Source organism: Gallinula chloropus (genome assembly GCF_964237585.1).
Source record: "Gallinula chloropus genome assembly, chromosome: 1".
In the NCBI taxonomy this organism is placed as follows: domain Eukaryota; kingdom Metazoa; phylum Chordata; class Aves; order Gruiformes; family Rallidae; genus Gallinula; species Gallinula chloropus.
Window position 1 is genome coordinate 107,653,684 of NC_140085.1, and position 19,857 is coordinate 107,673,540.

Below are 19,857 nucleotides of genomic sequence, written 5' to 3' on the forward strand. Positions count from 1 at the left end.
ATATCAGGTATAGATTCTTTTTCTTTTTTTCCTCTTTTTCTTTTTTGAAGCCGTTTTAAACATGTTGTTTTGAAACTGAGTCCTTGTGTATTAATTTTAACATAGTCAGCTGTTCACACTTTTTTAAACTAACTTTTTTTGGGGGGTGTTTGATCTAATACTGCTAAAAATAGAAAGTAAACAAAAAATCGAGGGGCTATGGAAAGAAGTGATGAGGCACATTTTGTCTTAGCGAAGCACTGGAGTTATGCAAAGACCTTAATGTTACATTTATTCAGTCTGAACTTTGGTTATCTCTAAGAAAGCTGTGGGTATTTTGATCTGGTTGCTACGGAGTGTAAATTCTTTTTTTATAGCGGGATTCATGCTTTCAGTTTCTAAAGAGGGGAGGAGGAAAAAAAAATGTGCTAAACTGTAGAAAAGGATAACTCTCGTAGCCAGTATATTAAAGTTGTTATGGAGTTAATTCATGTCCGAGTTTCTTGCAGTTTGTATCTAAATGCATTACAAAGAAATCAGTGTAATAAGCACTGGAATAAAAGGCACATTATTGGGACATTCATGAAGCAAGCCTGGTTTGCAGCTAGTAACAGTGACTATTTTAGGATGTTCGTAAAACAGCACTTGTCCAGGAATAGCTGAAAACAGTATTTAAGATATCCGTTCAGAATGTTTGTCATAAGTGCATGCAGAGTTACAGTAAGTTTTGAGCATATGACGCTTTAGCAGAGCCTTTTTCTTAAAGGATTTGTCTGTCTGTTGTAACATATTACCAGGCAATTAGAAGAGTGTGTAACAAAATTCATTCTGACTGACAGATTTTGAAAAGCTCAGCCAAATCGGTGTTCTATGTGTTTTGATGTTTTGAGGGGGTTTGGGGGTTTGTTTTTAATATTTTCCTAGCCTTTTTAATTTATGCTAAAAATACAGATGTCCTCACCTAGAAAGTACTTAGAAACTTTAAGGTCGTTTTTGGATCAGAAACTGTATTTTTTTTCAAAACATTGGTGATAGATTTTGTCTAATTTAAAGCTTTAGAAATATATCATGATTTTACAAAAAAGAATTGCAGTAACATGTGCTTCACTTTTTATATAATACTGATTAGACAGTAAATTCTAAATTATATGGTAATTTTGCTACCTTATATTTTTGTTGTTCTGCAATGAATCCTGGGAAATTGCTGAATGGAGACCTTATGTATATGACACATATACCTCCATTCACCAGTTTAGTACCAGAAAGTGGTTTTTAGATTTATGGTGATACTGCCCTCCTTAGCAGTTTTTTAGAATTATTACAAATGCCATTAGAGACTACATCTGTTGAGAAACCAATGCTTGCATTAGCTTGAAAGAGCTTTTAAAATTTCTATTTCTGATGATAGGATTCGCATCTTTTGTTCTTTTTCCATAAAATTTTGCAAATATTTCTTGATTCAAACCAATGATTTTATGTCAGTATTTTTATGAAGTTCTGTACCAAATTACCTCCTCACATGCACTGTATGATAAAAACTACTTTTCTTTGTTAATCATGCTCCTTTCATTTTGCAGTTCCTAATAAAAATAAGAGTGGAGTTAAATGTGGAGTTAAAAAAAGACTAGGAAATACTAAATGAAATTGTCCCTTTGCCAAAGTGTGCGAGTTCACAGCATGGGCCTGAGAGGGGCATCAGCAGTGTGTTGAATTTATATCTTAAAAGCATCATTAGCAATTTTGTGCAGATTTCATGTTCTGAAAACACTTTATGTAAAAAAGATATTTCAAAATCTCTAACTCACTTTTTTGTTTTGTTTTGTTTTAGTGATAGAAAAAAAAAAACAAAATGAAAAAGGAAACTGAAGACGTTAATTATACCAGAATTCAGCAAAGGTAATACAGTGATCCTAAATATTTTGTTGTTAAAAAATAAAATTAATGGCACCAACATTAGCTCTATTCTTCTGAAGGTTAGCTTTAAAAGAATTTATTTCCTTAAGAGAGCCTACAAATGTAATTTTACCAAAATATATTAAACTTCTGATTACTTTCTGCTGAGAATATTGCAGTTTGAGCAGCCTTTATACTGTATGTTTCCATGAAGCTTTAGAATTAATTGAAAGATCGATACATCATTTGTTCTTTTGTTATACCTAGTAAATATATATAAAACACATGTATTTACTAGTGTACTTATATTACTAATATATTTATAGTACATATATTTATTTACTATTATATAAGTGTAATGCAGTGACCAATTGTTTTTGAAATGTGGAATATCTCTTCTGTTCACAAAAAAAAAAAAAAAGAAGAAAGAAAATGGGAGAAGCTATTTTGTAACACTTATTACAACTATTTGGTAAATTACATGTGTGGTCTGCATACTTATTTCTTGTTCTGGGATAGCTATTCTAGTTTGAGTGCTTGTCTTACATATTCTATCTCCTCAGTGTCAGCAGAACACAATTTTAAAAATAATCCTTCTGAATGCTGAAAAGTTTTAGATAAATTGAAAAGTTTAAAACAGAATTTTGTAGAAAATAAATTAATATTATTTTTAAAATGCAAAAGGGTTCACATAACATGAATGATTCAATTCTCTAAATTAAAAAAGAAAAAAAGGTAATTTACTAATGCTCAGCTGTCATTACTGAACTAGAAATACACGTTGCAGTCTGCAGGAAAATGAAGCGCTGCCCAGATTCAAAAACTTTGCTGTTGACAGCACTCATTCTCTTGAAAGGAGTTTTGCCCAGGTAGCGATGGCAGAATTAGGCCTTCAGTGGGAGCCGGTGGAAGGAAGGCATTAAAATCTTACTCGGATACAGATTTCAATAACCTGCTAAAATCACAAGAGACCTTTCTGTAGCAACTGGTTTTAAAATTATACCTGCTTCTTATGCCTGTATTTTACATATGCATTTGTGGCTACATTTTTTTAAGTTGTTCTGATGTGTCAGGTACTATACTTAAAGATACAGTATTTATCAGCGCTTTAATTGAGAATATGTAAATTATAAAACTTTGTGTCTTATCTTTCTGAATTACTGGTTATTACCTCAAAGGCCCTGTTTTCAGTCTGTAGCATAGGACACTCTACATTCAGCGGGTGATAATTTGTGTCATACCGCTTGCCGGTCACAAGATGAAAGTATTTGTTGTAAGAGTTAACCCTGAAGTTTTGCAAGATTGTGTTTCTTCTTGCGCTCTTATTATTAGGGAATAGCATCGACGGGAGGATTAGTGAATGAAATATACAAATGAACTTCTTTGCTTTGATTAATAGGCGGTGTTTAATCAACATGGTTTTGTCAAGCAGTACTTAGATGCCCTGTAATATGAAGAAATAGCTAAGCGGTCTTTATTATGTGGCACAGGAGCTGCACTCCAGTGTGCCTCATTGCTTTTCAGATTTGGTGGGGTGATTTTTATTTTGGGTTGTAGTACATGATATGAGCTCAGACACAAAGGACAAACCTGTATTGTTCATTTCTATGTCACATCCAATTATGGATTCCAGTCTTGCCCGCTGTATGTGTGCGGTAGTCAGATGCAAGTAGTTGGGAGTTGAGAGTTCCTCGGTAAGGCGAAGTGTATGCAAAAGGACTTTAATTCCCACTGAAGACAAACCAATGTTGTGTGGTCAATCTCAAAAAAAGTGTTTTTTCTTCCTTTTTCAAAAAACAAAGTAGTTGCGAGTCTTTGCTCGCTTGGTGCATCCACCATGTATGTAGTTAAGTTCGAAGCAGCCTTCTTTGCAATAGATGGTAATATTTTTACGCTTCAATACTCATTCTTACATTGCTTCATATGTTTGTTTGTTTAAAGTCTTCTGTGTCTCGCTTTAGAAGGAAAATGTTAATCAGCGATGCCAATTGGCATAAACCCGTAGATCCGATCTTGTGTTGAAACGCACTGCACAAGCTCGCTTCTATGGGTCTGTGTCAGTATGGTGATCTGGCAAAACTTTACGTAGCACACAATGCAGTGGTGTTTGACAACAAGCCCAAGTGAGTGTACAAAACTATATGTTGTTTTTGGAATGCTTCTTCTGTCCATTGCCTTATCTTCAAACTTATATGATTTGTGGTTTGTTTTTTTTTTTTTCTTTTATCAGTTGCTTTAAGCACCTTTGGCCTAATATCTTATAAAAACTTACAAAGAGATATGAGGGAATTGTAGGCTTTCCGATAAGGGAGGGTAGGACGTGTAATTTACTGGCTTTATTAAACATACAATTACATGGTGTTGCATTTAAAAATGTAGAAAAAACAAATTTGGTTTTGGCCATAAAATATGACCAAATGGTCATTTCTTTCCATAAACGTAGTTGGGCTTGCATCATTCCTATCAAATATGTATGTATATATATACACATAAACCAGGCTTGTATATATCTTTATACATATGTAAACAGGATAGAACAGAAATTATACCTCCGCAGTAGAATAATCTATCTAAGAATATGCCTTATTGTCTGAAAAGTGGGGAATGGCTGCAGATGAAAGCCTACCCCCATGGGAAATATATAAGCCTGTAGTTGCTGTCACGTTTCAAAGAAAGGCTGAAGAAGTGAAGAAGACTTTATGGTCACCGTCGGAAGCTGTGTGCATCCGGGTTGAGGTAGTAGGTTGTATGGTTTAGAGTTACACCCTGGGAGTTAACTGTACAACCTTCTAGCTTTCCTTGGAGCACACTTGAGCCATCGAGGAATTCATCACCACTTTAATCTGATCAGGGAAAGTATGCAAAAAGGTATTGTGTCATGGCTGTACATAATAATCACTCTGAGGCTTTATTGATGTTGAAATAGTCCTGATTACTTGATTATTTCATTTACATCCTGTTATGAACAATGCTAACATGTTCTCTTAATGGACTGCGACTATGTACTGCAGACACTTATGGCAAGACTGATGATGATTTTAATTCCATTAACAGGAAGGCTTTAAAAGTTTATTTTGATTTATAAATTCAGAAAAATATCAAGTGCTTAACACCTTATTCCTTCTTTATAGAAGTAGTTTATCCTATATAGTTGATTTTTGTTGCTGTTGCTATATAGATGCACATTTGTTTTAAAGGGAAAAGAACAATTTTTTTTCCTGTCCTCATAATACTTTCTGAAAAATATTGCACACCGCTGCTCAGGTAGCAGCAGCCTGTGTCACAAGCCAATCCTGGTCTTCCTTGGGTTTATGATATTCTTTCCCTGTGCGTGTACCATAACTCAGTGTTATGAACACAGACCCAAATGTCCCACAGCCCCACCTGTGTTCCCACCATGTTGTGATTCATGTACCACTCAGCCTAGCCCCGCTCTGGGTTCTCAGCACCCATGTCCTCACACAGCGTGTCAGCCTGACGCTGACTCACAATGTCCTTGTCATTTTTGGCCCTGACTGAAGTTTTGACACATGTTCCTAACTCATCAGGGCTTTTGGAAGTCACAGTCCTTGTGCGAGTGGTTCCCAAAGCACTGAGCACTGCTGGCAGTGGTAGGTCCCAGCACTGGGTGCCTCCACCCAAGCAGGTTGGGTGCCACAGACAGAATAAGCCCTCCTCAGCCTCAGCATCGCTTGTACATCTGGCATGCCTTTTTAAAAAAAAGCAATACCAGAATGCACTAAATTATTTGATTCCAGTCTGAATAAGAAGACAAAGGGGTGCTTATGGAGATTTATCCTCCAAGTTGTGCATTCCCATTTCATCCTGGTTTTCAGCCTTTCCCATCTTGGAAAAAGAAAAAAAAAATATCCCTTGAGACATGTACATCCATAAGCAGGTATCTGGTCAAAGAGAAAAAAAAATAATGTTTTCACAGTTTAGCCATTCTCAGAAACAGCTGTGAAATGAGAAGGCAACAAGACTATGCCTGTATATCCACCATGATTTTGTAAGTGAGGCCTGCTTCTGAAAATAACCTTGAAGATGAGGTCTCCTCCATGTGATGGAAAGCATTACTGTCAAAGTAGAAGCATCTGGATCAGATGCTCATTCCAAAATAGTTTGGAAAAATTGATATTGTATGTCTTTGTGTACTTTGTCATAGAACCTAATGACGTACAATTAATAATAGTGATAGTTATACTTTTGCTAGAAAATTATTTAAGGTTGGTTGATATAAAGCAGAAGAGCTGAGCCACTCCCTTGAGGTGCTGTGGTCAGGGGGGCACTACTGATATGGGTGGTGGGCGTGTTAGACTCCTGTGGGCTGAGGAAAGGGTGAAGAGCGGCGGTTCCATGCAGGAGGTGACAGCTGTGGTCCTAGGGCTCCCAGGTTACCAGCAAACAGGCCGTTCTCCAGGGATTTTTGAAGCCCCGCTTTTCTTGCTTTGCTTTTATTGCAGGTGACCATATCAAAACATTTGACATTTCCTGTGTTTAATTGTTTTAGATTTTGCATCAGCAACAAAAGTTAAGAATGCTACTTTAAGTGGATTGGATGTTTACATGTGTGTTGGTGGTTTTCTTTTCAGTTCTGCCTGTATCACTTGCTTACAGATCCCCATGCCTGACTTTCTACCCCAGTTTAAGGCTTACCTAGCCACTTTCCTATATAAGGAATAAAAAGAGGAGATGAAAATGGATTTAGTCTCTTCTTTTAGTAGCATTTATTTTCAGTGATTAATGTTTGTAATAGGGAATTGGTAAAGAGGGTCTGTATGACAGTTAGGTGGATGTACAGTGGATTTTAAGGTTGTCTTAAAGTGTGTGGGAAAGAGTAGAGAGGAGGTTGAGTGAATCAGAGCTACTCCAAGCTAATGGAAAATTCTAAAGGGGGCACTGGCTAAATGGGGGGACAGAGAGGAGACCTCCATCGACCGATGAAGCTTAACAGGGACCACTCTTGGTCTGAATAAAAACTGTAATATCCTCTGTGGGTTCGAAAGGACCCTGGTCACCAGTATGTTTTCTTTCTTTTCTATTTTAAAAATTTTCTTTTGTACTTTAAGTCCACTGGAAAGAAACATTGTAATTGCTGTTTTCTGCCAACAGAGCAACAGGTGTTCAATCCATTTATATTAATTCTTCAATTAGTTGCAAAATAAGGGGGATTGTTTATACTAAGCTGAACTGAATAGAAATGACTGATGCAGAAAATGTGGGAATGTTTCATCTGTCCTTCAAATGCATGATAAATTTGTAATTCTATCAGGCATAGTTGCAGGTTGCTATGCAAATTTTCGTCGCAGCATCACCAGCTTTAATGCATATACATTTTCTGTATTTCTTTCTCTGTTCTTTAATTTTGGGTTTTTTTGCTCTGTAATGTGCAATACATTGTTGTGGTAAGAGTTATCAAGTTACAAGCAAAAATGAATGAGGCTGTGAGGTAATTTTAAAGCGGATTAAGGTAGAAAATGAAAAACAAAGGGGGAAAAAAGCTCTATTAAGAACAGCTGGATGGAGTTAGATCTTCTGTGATTTCATTTTAAAGTCATAAAACATATTGTCTGTTTTAGGTGAAGTCTGGCATTTTTTACCTTTATAGCACAGTTGGAATATCAGTCAGTCACGTAGTACTCAGCATTATATTGCTATCTTGCTTCTGTAGGAAATGAATGCACTTTGTAACATGGCTACACATGGATATGTTCCAATCTAGGGCCCATCTAACAGTGTTCTATAAGGAAGCCATAATGCTGTCATCCCTGTGCCTTTTACTTTGCTTCTTGCATATAGAAGAGATATCTGTTAGGATATTTTGGGACAAATCCTGAGATCCAACTGATCTGCAGCTCCCAGTGGTTACTTTGGGAGACACAGGCCCTCAGCGTTTCACAGGTTTGGTCGGTCCTCAGAAAGACGGTCTGCAGAAACACTGACCCACACAACACCCTTTTGTTTGCCACAATTTCCTTGGTAAAGATTAAGTGTGATCCAAGGCCTTAACCCTGGTCCCCAACACAGAAATTTACAGCACGGTGAAAACCCGCTTTAATGCCAGATCCTGTTTGTCTTAAGAGCTAAGTCGCTTCAGAGAGCTGGGGAGAGTTTGGATTTCCTTCTGCAGCCCACGGTGCCTGTGTCCAGAGGCATGTCCAAAGAAAACAAGTGTTAAAGGGACATTTCTGCGTTAATAACCGTGGGTTGGACACACTAACAGAGCTTGGGTGTTTTGGGGCCAGCCATTTTGAGACCTTTCTGTGGAATAAAGCTGCCATTACCAGAGTAGGTAAAGCAAGTTTTTAGTAACTTTGTGCTGTTGAAATAGCACAGATAGAAAATGTATGGATGAATATGGGTCAATATAGTTTATATGACATATTTTAAACTGTTATAAATAATCCCATAGATTTACATTATGAAAGTTGAAAGTGACTATAAAAGGACTTTTTCTCTTTAGACAATGTGATTTCTGTTTTTGTCATTCCATTTCAACAAAATAGAATGCTGAGTTTCACTTGGTGTCATGTTTCACTTAACTTTCTCTTGTCTTCAAATAAATTGAAGTTCTTTAGTTTTTTAGGTAAAGAATACGGGAAAATATTTAAAAGCAGCCCCAGAAAAAGTTTTCCTTGCAAATCTGTCATTTTTAAAATGATAAACAGCCCTTAATAATCTCTGAAACTTGTTTATTGAAACTCTTCAGCAAGAGACCTGTGATAGGTTGCTTAACTGATAGTTGGAACAGAAGTGCACTTGAAATTTTTCAAATTTTTTGGACATGGTTTCATATGACATTCATTTATCTATTAAGAGCAGCTTCTGGTATTTTTAATAAAACTAAAATTAAATACGTCTGGCAGTCCCTGTTTAAAAGTGAATATTGCTTTTATAGCACAGTTAAATAGAAGATTGAAAGGCTAATGCTTTTGCGTCGCACAGTACAGAAGAATTAAATTGTTTGAGCTTTGTCTTTTCTCACATAGTAAAAATATTTACATCAGAGTGTTCTTTTTGGTAGAGTTTAATTTTGTATAAGGCTTCTAGATATTTCAGCTGTACTTTGTTGTAACTTACATCATTTATATGGAAATTTTAGGCAAAATCGTATTTTGTTTTGTCCTCTACACCTCTTTCCTGCTACTTCTAGAAACAGTGTCTCACACTGATGAAGTCTTTTCAAGAACATTTGCAAAATCTGAATAAAAACCCAAAGATCATGCCTCTCTTTTTCCTGCATGAAGTTCTCATTTGTGCAGAAATACAGAGCTCCTGGCTCTGTACCCCTTTTTGCAAATATGACCAACATATTACTTGATCTTACAGAAAAATGAATCCCATTGCTTTCTACTGCCTTTGATGCACCTCCTTTTGAATAGAAAGATCTTACCCCTAAACAACTGCATGTTGAGGCTTTCTGACTAATGGTGTTGTCTGGCTTGAGTAAGAAGACTGGTGCTGATATGCTTCAGCCATTGCACCGAGCACCTCAGCTAAAGGATACAGATACAGAATAGCTGACTAATCATTTTTCTAAGAGTCAGAACAACCCTGTGTACCACCTATTTTGCTTTTGTGGTTGGATGAAAAGTGTGTGTGCGTGTGGGTATGTTTTATATTTTCTTCTAATCTAATTGACATACATATATTATGCATATACTGTTTTTATCTGAATGTTATGAATCTCCCCATATCCAGCTTTATCTCCATGGTTGAGAGTGATTTTTTCTGGGTTTATCTGTGGTCTGTCTGGGAAATGCAGGTCCCTTCGTTTTTCTTGTTCTGTCTCCATATACTTTTGGTTTACACCCATGCCTCTGCTGGTCCTTTTTTGATTCTTCATTTCCTGATGCCATGATAGTCACGACAAAGAATGTAGAGCATTGCAGATATACTGGCAACAGGGATGGACAGGGAATACCCTGCTGGCTTGAGAGAAGAGTGGGGTCAATGTCATGTTTATAACCTTAGCGGAAAGAGAAGGCTTACTCAAACCAAATCCTCCATGAGGCCTCTCTGTTATGACTCTCCAATTTAGGAAGGAGAATAAGCTGTTTGGTGCTACCATCCTTGTAGTCTGGTTTGAGACCGTGGGATTGGCTTTGCTCAAGCTTTGTGTGACCATAAGTTTTTTCAAGCACGGTCCCTGGACGCTGAAAGCAATATAAAGCTCACTTTTCCCTAACATGCACACAGCCTTGTGGTGACTGCAGTTCCAAAACAGGTTTGTATGTCTGAGAAAATATGACTAGCAGTCTTTGAAATGTTTTATATGTATGGTTATGTATGCATGTATTCTGTTGGAGCTTTTTTTGCATGGCATTACGCTGGTATGAAAAAAAGAATACAGCCCTAAAATTGTTCATCTCATTCATTGCAGTTAGCTAGCTGAGACAAATTTGTTAACTTCCTGTGTTAGGAAGAAATCTTCAGATGGGAACTTCCATCAGTAAGAACTTCCCCTTTAGACTAGGGATAGCATTTGGAGCCCACTGAGTCCTTAAGAACAGTTGGTTTCCTGGAAAGTAGCCCAGAAAGATAGATGTTCAGTCTGGGTCTGGAAGTAGATTCCATGGTAGGCTGTGAGCAGGAGAGCTGGAAACACAGTTTGAATGTGCCTCTAGCATTTATTCATCCTGGATGAGGGATCCTTGACTGCAATTCTATATCATAGCTTGTCTCCCAAATCTTGCACTTTTTGAGGGTATTTCCATCTCCAGCCTCTTTGCCTGTTAAAAAAGTCAAAGTACCTGTAGTTTATACAGCTGAAGGGATTTACCCTGTAGGTTCTTTGAACCCCCAAATTTAGCTGTGTCAGTTGTTGGGAGGATGACTTTTGGGGTGTAAAATTTTTCTTAGAGTATGACTTATACTGTGTCAAACTAGATTGTAACTGAGCTGCTGCAAGGTCTGCTTTCCACAGCAGGGTGCAGACCTGTTGTAGTCGTTCAGCCCCAGGCAGCATCTGAGAACCCCACGGCACTTGAGCAGAGGACAGACAGACAGAGCCCCACAGGTTGGGATAAAAGCAGTTTATTGACACATGACCATGAAAGGGGAGCAACAGCAGATTCTGGGGCAGAATTCACACACACACACACAGTGATAACACAGAGCACTGCACCAACACAACACAACTGCACTCAGACTGCCTCAGAGCCACACAGGAGTGACCCTCCAGGACCAGCCCTTTTCACTGGGGCAGATGGAGTGGAAAGCAGCCCCAGACAACTCATCTCACCTGTGCTGGCTGCCTGGGGAAGTTAACTCCATCCTGGCCGGAATCAGGACACCTATAGAGAAGGATCCCCAAGGCAATTTTGAGGAATTTATGCTAATGTCACCACCACCAGAGCCTTGTGTGTGAGGGCTGCTGTTCTCATAGATGTCCCTGTCTGAGGATATCTTTGTGAGCTGGGGTATGGGGAGCAGTGGACCAATGTAGCTATTCAGCTCTATGCTAAGTAATGCACTTTGCTCCTTTGTCCAAATGATAACTTCGGATCTATAGATAGGCTACATTTATCCAACAGTATGTATCTTACCATATTTGCTTCTAACTTCTTGGGCAGCTGTACTGCCCAAATATTAATTTCCAGGTTGTGTGTCATGAAGAACTAAGCTCAGACCACCTAATTCCTGTATTGTCCTTTTGTCTCATCACCAGCTGTATAGGAAAGCAGCTTCTGAAAATTCCCAGAAGCAGTCAGCCTATATTGATTATGGCCCACACAAACTTGGAGATGAGACTACATGCTTGAGTCCATCTGAACAACCACAGCTGTCAGTGTGGCTACAGCAGCAGGGAGATTTTTGCTAAAAATGGGGGGAGGGTTGTCTTCAGATGGCATTTACTCAGGTTGTGACTTGTGAAGTACATGATTCTGTTGGTGATAAAGGGGATTTTGAGGGTCATTATTACAAAATACTGTAAAAGCTTATATCTGAAGGATTTAGCTTCTAAGAAGAATTTAGAGGTATCTAAAATTTCAGTTTTGAACTATAACTGTACCAAAACGGCCAAAATGTAAATTTTAGTGACAAGTCTAAGAACTTGGCTCATACTTAATGTAACATTATGAAGCAAACTTACCTTTTTCCAAAACTTCTTGGGTATTTAGGAGTCTGCATCCTGTTGATTTACAATATGTGGGCAGGTTTCAAAAGAGAAACCCTTGTGCAAAGGCATTTTTACAGCTTGTTGACCATAAGCTTCATAATGAGTGACCTAATTGCAGGATGTTAAATATATAAATTGGTTGGTCCTGCCTCTAGTTCATGCTTCTGAATGTGAGAAACTTACCTAGACAAGAAGTTCCAATGTGTTCTTAGACACTTTTATGGGAAAAGTGCCCTAATTTCTCTCCTTTGCTGTTATAAAGCAAGAAATTATGAACAACGTAGCTAGAGACAAGATGTGCAGCTTTGAAAAATGTAAGTATTTAGTAAAATTTAGTAAAATTAAAATTCAGTGTAAAGCTTTATTCTATGTCCGGGTTGAGGCCAACAACTTGAACAGAAATTGTTTGAGCACCTGGTAGGGCTACTGCTGCTGCCAGCCATGGCGAGTGCTCAGAGGAGGAATACAACTCCCTCTCTCTTCCTGCCCTGTTGTGGAGGAAGAGACGTGCAGGTGGTGTTGTCCCCAGCCTCCTGTCGTAATGGCAAGGGCTGGCAGGGAGCACTGCCTGGGTGCTCCTGCCTCCACCCTCAGGATCGGCAAGCACCATTGCACCAGAGGCACCTGGAGCCCTTCTGCACTGTTGGGGCAGGGGTGGCTCTCGTGAGCATGCGGGGTGCTACTGCCCAACTGCCCCTCCAAAGGCAGCTACAGGTAGTGTTGCTCCCAAAAGAAAGAAATCAAGTGTAGCTATGAGTCAGGTTGGGTATTTTTGGCTAAAAATGTCCAAGGATTGGCCTGTGGAAGTAAACATGCAGTCTGCCTAATGAACACATCATTTAGCTGTGTGAGGTGCTGGAAATACCGAAGCGGTTAAGGGCTGTGATTAAGGGCCATGGGGCTGGGTTCACACAGCTTCCTAAGTCGGGACCCAAGGACGTGGGAATTCTCACCAAGGGGCAACCCTGGAAGTCTAGAGCAAACGTCAGGCTGGACCCGTCTTCAGGCAGGTGGAAGTTTGTGTTAAGGATACCTTCTCATACATGAGAAGTGGGTGATGGTTGTTATTGTGTAATTTGATTGGACTCTAATTTAATGAAAGTTCTTAGTGGGCAACATGATTTGCAAGGCTGATTTCCAGTTTTATTGATTGGGCCTTTAATTTATTTGAACTTGCACTCAAAAGCTTCAGTGGAGATTTAATGCAAGTCTGCAAAACCAGCTTGATAAGGAATTCTTTGACAGAACTTGAACTCAAATACTTCAACAAGAAGTCAGTCAGGAGTGGCATGAAAATATTTTGTGAAAGAAAAGTCTTAGTTAAATTTTACTTTTTCAATAATGCATTGACAATGCTTTGCTTTTCTTCAGGATTTTTTTTTCCCCAAACTCTCATACTCAATGTCAATTTCATAGGGGACATCTCAGAGATTATCACTGCAAAATTTTAGCTGAAAATAAATAACTTGCAGCTTCTGGAAATCTGTGATTTTATTCATTAATAAGAAATTTACCAGACAGAGAACGAATACTGCAGAACTAGTTGCTACAGTCTCCTAGCTATTTCCAAACTGTATCTTTTATTCAAAACATTGCAGAGCATGAAAACCAGATTATCTGGTTTTGAAGTCTCTGAAGTATTTTATAAAGACAATATATTTTTTTTTTAGTATTTACAAGTATCTGTTCATCAATTTTAGAAATGAGTGATCCAAATAGGGAGGAGCTAGCAAGGAGTTAATTAACAGTAATTTTTTGTTGCCTTTTCCAAAAACAAACCTTTACACCTGAACTAATCATTTAAGAAAGCAGCAAGAAGCACGGAGTTTATCTGTGTGGAAGAAGGAAGAAATAGGGAGGATGAATTATTATGTGATAAGAAGCATAAGAGGATGTAAGAGGAGGACAGAAATTGAAAAGCCATGCAAAATAAGAGAGGATACAAGGAACGGGACTGTAGTGGCTGTGAGTTCGTACTTAGAGAAGGGACTCAGCTTGTAGGCAGAGGAGTGTTCAGAAAGGTGGAAGTTACAAAGGGGACTTGAAAGATGTGGGGAAAGGACATGAGGATGTTGTAGGTTTGCATTGTTTTCTTCACCCACCTTGGTACATTTTGATAACTCTTAAAATATTAACTTTTGCTAGTTGGATATAGAAGTTAAATGTATTTATAAAACAGAGAAGGAAAGAAGGAATAAAGGAAAGAGAGAAGGAGAGAAAGAAGGAGAGAAAGAGATAGCAAGAGGGAAAGAAGAAAGGAGAAGGAAGGAAGGGAGAGATTTACAGGCAAAACTTCATATCTGAAAATAAATAGAAGGCCTCACGGGAATAAGTTTTTGTATTTCCTCTTCAATTTCTTTGTTTTATAAACAGAAAAACCACTATAAGTTTAAATTAGAAGGGTGGTAAGTCTGAAGAGTAGTAGTTGAGGGTAGCATGCATTCCAGACATATTGAAACCATCTCAAAATTATCCCACACTCTTGAGCATTAGAAACCCACAAAATTCAAAGTTAAAGTTAAACTGAAGATCCAGTGTGAGGGCATGAAGATAACCATAATTCTGCCTAATACTGACACAGTTAGGAGATGAATCTAATGATGCTTGTTAGTTCAGTTTAGTCTAAGACAACAAACACTAAATGCTCTTATTATAGCCATATTATTACTGCACATTGTCATCATAAGGGAGAATTTAGCTCATACGGGTGCCTTTCCTTTGCTTCTGCTCAGTTTATTTACATAAATGAGAAATATAAAACACTCAAAAGCTTGAATCAAAAAGAATAAGATAACCCTGGCTTTTATATGAACTGTAATTAATCTGCAGCCTGTTACCACAAAACTTAATTTAGGGAAATTCCTAGTTAGAATCAAGAATGTTAAACATTTGCGTGAATAAGAACAGTATGTGCAGTGGCGCTAGAAGTAGCAGTATTTCTGATTCAAACCATGCACTGAGGAGTTGTTGAGGTTACAGAACTTCTTCCCTTTTAAAATTAACTGCTTTATGAGAGAATGAAGTTATTGACTGCTGATCACTTCCAGACACAGAACAGTGGTCTGTTGGTCCCTTCCAGAGTGTAATAGCAGTTCCACTTGATGCATATTAATGGAATATCTCATTAATTCCCTAAATACTGCTAAGCTGCTCAGGTCATTATTAAGTTTCCATCTCCTTAAGGAAAATTTAGCTGCCTCAAGTTTTCAGCTCTATGAAAACATCTGTAAAATATGAAATCTGTTAAAACAGCAGCATCTACATTGTAAGATACCAAGATCTTAACCTTAGCTATTTTTGTTACTGAGATCAGCATATTCACCATTTGAAGATTTACATCTAGATTCTTGTTTGGAGGAGAATTTGTGCATCTGTATTCTATATGCAAACACTACTTTTTCTGTCCCACAAAACCCCATGGATATGTGTATTTATGGTATGAGTTATCAGTTAATGTTATCATTTATTGTCAAAATTAGAGTATTGTGTTATATGGTTATCTACTTGTCAAGTTAAATGACTAAATAGCAAAACAGGCTCTTGCTATGGTTATGAAGCAGGAATTTATTCCTTGCCTTGTTCTTCATATGAGGTATCTTCTAAGCTTTTGTTTTACACAAAGAGTAGCATTAGCACAAACTGAAGTAAATCATATCCATAGGCAGTTTTGAGAGGGAAAGTAAAACTATTTTTAAATAATATTGTCTCTTAAGAGACGATCCTAATTTACCAGACGCTAATTTCTCATCACAGAGAATTACAGTGTTTTTACAATATTCATAGAATTGCTTTGGAAGGTTCTACTAACTAGTCGCTCCATTATCAGTTGTTTCTCTTCTTTCCATTTAATTTAACAGTACTTATACCAGTCAGCCCCCCAATTTACAGTTGTTTTCTGTCACTGCATTTTAAACATAGGTTCCCAAATGTGACACTACTTTTTAAGGCCTGATAACACATTTCGCATTGAGTGAAGTCTGAGTAAAGACTTGTTTCAGAACCGATACTAATGAAAACAGTATCTGTGCACAAAGGAAAGTAAGTATTCATTAATTTAAGTCTATATTTCATGAATATATGTGAAACCAGGAAAGTAAAATTTTTTCTTAAAAGTTTTAGGCACATTTTTTTATTAATGTAATTTCCGTAGCATGAATCTTGAAATACTGGAAATGTAACTATCTATGTTACATACAGCAGTGTTTGAAAATATTTGCTCTACTAAAAACTGCTCTATGGCCTCAGAGCCGCAGAGGACTTCAGCAGCTCTCAAACTACTTTAAGCTTTCAACCTGTGGATTGTAGTTAATATGTGCAAATAAATTTGGCAAATACTTAGGAACGTTTTTTAATGAAAGCATACAAATTCAGTTATAATTCTGTGGAATGTAAGAGAGCCAGAACACTACCCCATATCTGCTTTCCCCCCACACCTAGCCCCTGCAAACCTTTGTCTCCATATACTTGGCTTTCATTCATCTTGGAGATCTGTTAAGGAATCTTTAAAAAAAAAAAAAGATTAAGGAGAAAAAGAATGGTGGAGAGATATGTAACCTTAGAGGGTGTTTTTTGCACTTTGGTTAGAAGGATGCAAATTCATCTAATTTATATTATACTTTCAAATATTAATGTTTCTTCTGAATTTGAAGGTATTTAACAAAGAACTGACATTTCTTTGTTACAGGGTGAAATCTTCATTAATGTAATCTCACCAGATCGTTATTTTGGTAGTATAAAAGTTACTTATCGACACTCAAAGGATAGCAAGGCAAATGATAAATGATTGAAGGAACATAGTGACTTCTTGTCCCTTCTGAAGTAATAAAACCTTTTCTGTAAATTTGGAGCTATGAATTCACCAGCTACCAAGAAATAGTTGCATGTGGCCTGATGATAGTTCTGTGCCACAGGGAAATAGTTATGGGAAAACTAAAAAAGGCCATTATAGAAAAGACATGAAAATATATAAAGTTTACAAATGAAGTCTTAACAAAGTCAAGTTCTTTCAAGAACAAAATAATTGTTTAATTTAAAAAATAAAGGGTTGGGAGGGGTGTATGGGAACCTATTAAGAATACTTGCAAGAGAACTGGACTTTGTTGCTAGCAGTAAGAATCAAGGTCAATGCAAAGAGAGAAATTAATAATTAATGATCATCTATTAGACAAATAAAATTATCCTACAGTATTTAACTTGGTAATCCTAACAGTCCTTGTACTTATATGTTTTAGCATCTTCTGAATAACATCATCCAGTAAGTGTAAATATTAGTGTCTATTTGAAACTGCACAACAGTTCAAAGTTAAACAAAAGATCATGAAGCAAAAGTGAGTAATTATAAAATAAAAAGCATAATGTAAATCTTTTTTTATAATTTTTCACCAAATAATGTTTGCAAACTAGCTGTCTGAACTGTTGCCTTTTTGCTAGTTTGTATCATATTTTTGGATAAAATCTATTATCTAAAGATAAGTCAGCTTTAAATAGAGCTGTTCAAAGGCCTCCACCTAAAGTATTAGTGTCGTCAATATATGGAAGTAAAACTATTCGCTACCACGACTACAATTCACAGCATTATGAAAAAGTCACTGGACATTCCGGTAGAGTAAGTGTGATGTACCTTTAAAGCAAGATACATCCATATATAAGGTTTTACAAATACATTCATCAGGCATGAGGGCATAGTTAGAAAAATACAGAAATACACAAACTTTCAGAAGTCTTTCATCTTCCCTGGTAACGTCACTGAGGTCTTTAAAAGGGCATTTATCCTCAGGAAAGCATTTGTCCTTGCAACTTTCCCCTTTTTTATACCTCTATTGAATACCTTCTACAGACAGCTTCTAACAAATAGGATGTACTGAGGTGTCTGACATTCTTCTGTGACATGACATCCATGGTAAAAAGCAGGAGCTCCAGACAATTAAATGGTTTGTCCAAGCTCATGCTAGATGCTGTTATCATCATCAGGATCAAGAGATGAGCCTTCTAATTTGCCAAGACGATGGCTAGTCCAAAATACATATTTATGAAAGTTCTTTCTGGGCAGTATGTTAAAGGTCTGGCCTCTGTGCTCTAAATTAAAACCCACCATCTCGCAGTTTGAAAGCCAGGTATCGCATTGGAATGTGTTTTCTTTATCAGTGTGAAGTTTTCACATTGTATTTTGCAATGTAGTAATTGCATAGCTTGCCCCACAGTTCTTCTTGAGATTAATGCACGTCTTATATTTAATACATACATTTAATAATATTATTTCATTGTCATAAATATTAAAAGCTGCATAATGTATGCACATATAAAGACTGCAGTAATGAAGGTGTTTTAAATAAACAACACTGATTGAAATTCAAGTGCTCAGGCTCAATGGATCCTGAAGGTAAAACTGACTGTGCAAATAAAACTAAAATTGTCTTTGTTGATTTTCATTGTCTAAGAGGAGAGGAATATGACATGTGAGCAAGGAGAGTGAACAGTGATGGAAAAGTTCAAACTTTTTTTTCTTTAAATAATCTGCAGCATTGACTTTCTATTAAGGAAGGTGAAGAAGTGCTCTTGCCAATGGCATGTAACCTCACCTGTTTGTTATCCTCACTTGTGCCCTGGCCCCTTTTTATGGCAAGGACCACCAGAGCTGCAAGACATAGCCTTAAAAGCTCTGGGTCCATCTGGAGGAGAGCTGTCTTGTGGTGGGCAGCATGGAAATGCCCGTAGGCTGTTTGTCTTCCAGGCAAGCCCTGGGGAGGGCAGGCACTCTCAGTGTGCCAGGGCACAGCTGGAGGAACCCCAGCTGGCTGTAGCTGGGAGGCACCGGGCAATACTGGAGCTCATAGGCAGCTAAGTTCTCCCTTCTAGAACCTAGGAAGACTGAAAAATTGTGTGAGTGGATGAAGAACAGCCCAGGATGAAGAGATCTTGAAATTTGCTTAAATCCATTTTACTCCTACTTGCTACAAGCTGTGAATTGTATTGTCTGCACTTCAGAATTGGCAAATTTAAAACACTACTGTGAGCTGTGTTCTCTTAACTCTTTAAAGCAAGTGGCAAAAAGCTAGGAAATCTCAAATTGCAATATTCAGGTATAAATTTCAAGAATCCCACAGCCGTGGGAGTAAAGTTTGACACAAGTGGGAGAAGGTTCAGCTGCAAAAATTACAGTTCAAGAATGTAAAAGTAGACATTCAGAAGGGTTAAAATCAAGAAGTGTCTAGGTCTATGGGTTTTGAATCTGGTTGTAGACGCTCAGTTGCTTTGCTGGATATGTATGGGTATACCCATGGAATTAAAAGGTCTCAATCTCTGTAATCTGCAAGCCTGACATTACCCCTCAGTTCTTGCATTAAGAAAAATTACTTTTGGAATAATGTGATGAAGTATATAAACATTTCTTATTTAGATGTGGCCATATTTAGTTTCTGTACTGACACATTGAATAGTAGTAATTCTTCATTAATGAAGAATTGAATAGTCCCGTGACAAGTCTTAGGAAAACTGCTTCAGATTATCCCAGTGAAGTATATTTCTGGGCAATAGGAAGAAATAGGAAGAGACTGGGAATTACAGGAGGCATCTATTTAGAGTAAGATGGTAATATGTTGACATAAGTATGGTAGTTACTGGGGCTTTTTCTACAAAAGAAATTCATTCCTTGCTATTCTATTAGCTCTTTCTCTGCATCTTTTTTTCTTCTTCTTCTGGAAACCAACCATTAAAAAAAGAAAAAAAAAGTCAGTCAACATAATTTTTGGACTTCAAAAAGCTTTCTCCGCAGGAGCAGCTGTTAAGAAAGCTAAGTAGCTACTGGGGGAGAGGGAAATTTTCGTCATGGGGTAAAAATGGCTAGACGACAAAGTCTAAAGTAA

The 19,857-nt window shown here is 37.4% G+C and overlaps 1 long non-coding RNA gene across 1 annotated transcript in view; it reads left to right on the forward strand.

Moving 5' to 3' along the window:
- The window catches only part of LOC311201582, a 63,044-nt gene that overhangs the window by 23,684 nt on the left and 19,503 nt on the right, over window positions 1-19,857 (forward strand). The window contains exon 2 of the long non-coding RNA XR_014617869.1: window positions 1,808-1,875. This is a non-coding gene — a long non-coding RNA (uncharacterized lncRNA). The remainder of the gene's footprint in view (window positions 1-1,807; window positions 1,876-19,857) is intronic.